Raw genomic sequence first — 4,182 nt, 5'->3', positions numbered from 1 at the left:
GGGGTGAAGTGTTTTGGTTTTTTTTTTCCAATTAAAATGATCTTTGTTTCCATTGTGCCTTTTTCTGCTTCATGCTGCCATTGGTGTAGCTTGACATCCTTCTCTCCCTGTTCTTCATTGTCTTCTTACTCTAGACACAGCTTCTCTGAAAGACCTGATTCTGTGGCCAAATGCAGGCAGAGCCCTCTTGGCCTTTTACAGTTTATGCTGGAGGAGGTTTAGAAGGATCAGTGGCATAAGGGAGATGAATTTGGGTCTTGGTAGCACCAACTGCTGACAAGATCTTGCGAGAGGTTTCTTAGAAAACTTTTCTTTAAAAACAATTAAAGCAAACTTCTTAGTGCGTCTGCAAACATCCCGGTCACGGCAGCTGAATTTGAGTAAGCAGCTGGTCGTCCTCTTTGGCATCTGCCTGCTTCTCCCTGTGATTCTTCTCCTATGCTGATAGATATGATTGTTTACTGCCAGCTGTCACAGGAGGACAGAAAAGGTGGTGGCTTCCATCCCTCTGCTGCGGAGGATTCACTGCTTGTTATATAGTCTTATTCTATTCACTGGCTTGCTTTCACATCTCTTATCTCTTTTTCTCTCACACTGCACTTCCTAGTAGAGAATCTAGTATCCTAAATACAAAGATCCTGGAGGAATTTTATGGACAGCTGTAAATAAATCTGTGTCTTCGCTGGAGATGGTTGTAACCTCGTGGGTTGCCAGATGGAGTATTGTCCATTCTTGCAAACAAGAAATGCTATGACTGAATGCTTATGCTGTGTGAATTGCTTGCTTTGCACGGAGGAGAAAAGGGAGAGAGATGAACTTCCCAACCACTGTTAAGTAGCCTTGCCTTGCCTGTAAATAGATTAGAGCTATTGCTTAAGGATGCAACGTGCTTTCTTCCTCAGCAGCATCTGCTTCGTATCCAGAGCCACTACTGTGGCAATTAGCTAGATATAAATTATGTGGAGGAACAGCTGAAGAAGATCAAGTCAGTGAAATGGTTTTCCTGAGGGGCTCAATGACAGCAGGATTAACGCCTGTCTAAAGGGTTCCCAGTGAGATTACTGGCTCCTCTCACTGTAGTCTCTTATCAGACATCATTAAAACACTGCTCAGTTTGTCAGGGAAGGGAGGTATTTCTCTTGGTGCTGCTGTGTGCCCAGAGCCACTGGGAACTTATGGGACTGGCTGGGAAAGGGCTTTTCACAGGACTTTGAACAAGGAGACATAAAAATGTCACAGGACTGTTATCACAGCAAAGACAGAGAATCAACATAGTGGTCCTTTGCTGAAGAGTCTCCCTCTGGATGGGGCTTTCCAGAAATCCTGCTCTAGGGCTTTAACTACAAATGTTTGTGGGTAAAAAGGAGTGGTGTGGCTGGCCTCGAATTCTATGATGTCTGCCTGGAGGCCTGGTTTGGAGGAACAGAGGACGCTTGGGTGGTGACAGAACTGTTTAACCACTTCTCATTGCAGGATAGCTAGGCTTTGCAGAGCAGTGGGGAACAAGGTGTGCTGGAGAAGGTAGAATCATCATCTTTATCATCAAGAGCTCGTATATTTTGGGAGATCAGGAAACAAATTCAAAAGTTTGAGAGAGGGTAGAAGCTGTGCTGTAGAGCAGGGTATTTCTACTGATCTCCCAATAGAAAAAGCATCATCTATGATTTGTTTCCCTGCCTGTTTTCTGCTAAATTTGGAAGCTCCTGCTATGCATTTGCTCTGCTACCATCCTTGCTTGAATGCAGTGGAGCTGAGCAGGCTGCCCTGGCTTGGAGCATGCTACTGAAACCAGATCATGGCTGAGAGGGGGCAGCTGAGGGGTGCCTGGATGTGAGGAGACAGCTCAGGGCAGGAGTGCTGTGGGAGCCCATCCTTAGCAGCTGTGACAGCTCTGAAATGGTTAGCAACAGCATTACAGATGCTCTGACACTCGCCCGCCTTTTAATCAGCGCTCTGTAACTTTCATCTCTGCCTGGCTGAGCACCTTCTCTCCTCCCATCCCTGCTGAGCTGACAGTGTTATCCTTAGCACGTCTGCTGGGCTCCTCCTGGGGGCTGGGGCCACGTTCTGTGTCTTTCAGAGATGTTGACTCACTCTGAAGAGGAGCGAGGAGGAGGTTTGCAGCATTGCTCCTATCTGAGCCCAGGGGCGCTCACAAGACTCACCCAGTGGAAATCGCTGCTGCTGTCTGCCTGTCAGAGGACATGTCCCACAGTGGCGCGGGATCGTTTGGATGCTCCTCTGCCACAAGCTGCTGGAGTTGAGAGCTTCCTAGGTGAGTTGTGGGCTGCCGGAGCTGGTGTCCGGTGTGCCCACTTGGAGGAAGCCTACTCCCAAGCCAGTGCTGGTGTCCTAGAATGTCCTGGGAATCCCATCCAGCTCTTGGGGAAGGAAATGCTGTCTGCAGGCTTGTTCTTCCTCCTGTGGCTGTACCAGACTATGCTGGCAGCAACTTTTCTTGCCTGAGTGCCTGCTGTGTGGAAATGGGAGAGGGCTGAGGAGCAAAGGTAGTCCACAGGGGCTGCAGGGCCCTTCTCCCTAAGCACTGGTGGGCAAGGATAGGGTAGGAACACCATTAATATGTTTAATGATGATTCTTCCAGCACAGCATGCTGAGGCTGCCCAGAGTGGGGGTTCAGAGCTGCCTTGTTCCTTCTCCTGTAGAGCTGAATCTGCCATGGCTCTCATTCTTAGCTCTCCTGGACCTGGGAGGCTTTCGCTTTGCCTTTGGGATGCTTCTCTGAAGGAAGGTGTCTGCTGCAGCAACAGCAGACAACTCTCAGAGAGAAAGAGGGGGGCACTGCCCAGGTTTCGGCCTGGGGAGTCTTGGAGACCAGGAAGGACACAGACATTGTTGCATTTTCTGCTTAGACAACTGCCAATGCAAATACAGCAGTAGATGTGAGGTAGAACCGTTTCTGGGAAGAACGTCTTTGAAGAAGATCTGATGCCTGAGTTGAAGAAATGGACTACTATGGAACAAGGCATCCATTATTTGAGAGAATCAGCCATGGTGGAAATGTTATATGACTCCACGTTTATTTCTGACAATCCCCACCAAGAGCACAATCCTGAGAAAGTCAGGTGTGCACCAAGTATGTGGTGGAAATTCACAAGAACAGCACCAGAGAAGCACGCCGGTACACTAGCAGGAATGTATGAGAGGGAGCAGAGAAGACCCCTATTAGTTGAACTGATTATTACACTTCATAACTTCGGACTGGGAGTCATGAGACTTCCCTTTTTTCCCCCTCTGGGAAGGGGATGGAGGTGGTGCCCCTCATCTCAAGATCCTTGCACTCACCCAGCATGAAGCCTCACCGCATGTACGTACACCCAGTACCAGACAGCATAAGCAAGAGTGGCCATCCGGGCACACGGTTGCTGGCAGGAATTCCTGAGGACTGAGCTGGATGGAGTCTGCTGTGGCAACAGCATGGTCCCATGCATGTGCTGGTGCTGCAGGGCAGGGGCAGCGGTGCTGGTTTGGCTGAGATTGGGGCATGACTAAACAGGGAGCTGCCTGCCTGCTCCTGACTCAGTGGCAGCTGCCTGTGGGGAATGCATTACAATGGGGAACTGGAAGAGACCCAGCACTGACCTCAGAGGCAAATCTGCCTAACCTGCTGTCAGCAACAGAGGCAGGGGGAGGCAGCTGTTCTCCAGGTAACTGCTAGCAAACAAGCTTTCATGGACAGAGGCATCAATGTTTTGCCAGCCTTTAGAATCAGAGGAAGGAAAGAGACACTTCACTTTGCAAGCAGCAGCATGCAAGAAGCTTAGTGCAAAAAAGGGAGAGGAGAAGTCCATCTCCATTACTTACTGTGTATGTGTAAATGTGGGCTGGGGAGTCTATCTGCGACTGCTCCCTGGTGCCTCACCATCCTCTTCAGCCAATTTCATCTGTGACCTCGGTCGGTGACAACTACAGTTCTTGCCCTGCCTGATCTCAATTAACTTCCCCCTGGCCACTGTATGATTCACACTTAAGTCAAGGAGTTATTCACTAAAAGGTAAAAATGTTAAGACTTTTGTTAGCTTTGTGTATGTCGAGGCCAGCCCCGCACCAGCTAAGTAGCGTGGCTTCTGTAGAGGTAGCATTTGCCTGTGGTGGATTGATGTTTAAACCTCTGCTTTGCCTTTCCATGTAGTTTGATAATTTCACCCTAAAGCAGAAGAAAA

Source organism: Numida meleagris, chromosome 13 (genome assembly GCF_002078875.1).
Source record: "Numida meleagris isolate 19003 breed g44 Domestic line chromosome 13, NumMel1.0, whole genome shotgun sequence".
Taxonomy (NCBI): domain Eukaryota; kingdom Metazoa; phylum Chordata; class Aves; order Galliformes; family Numididae; genus Numida; species Numida meleagris.
The sequence above is the reverse complement of the archived record's forward strand: the minus strand, read 5'-3'. Positions refer to the sequence as shown.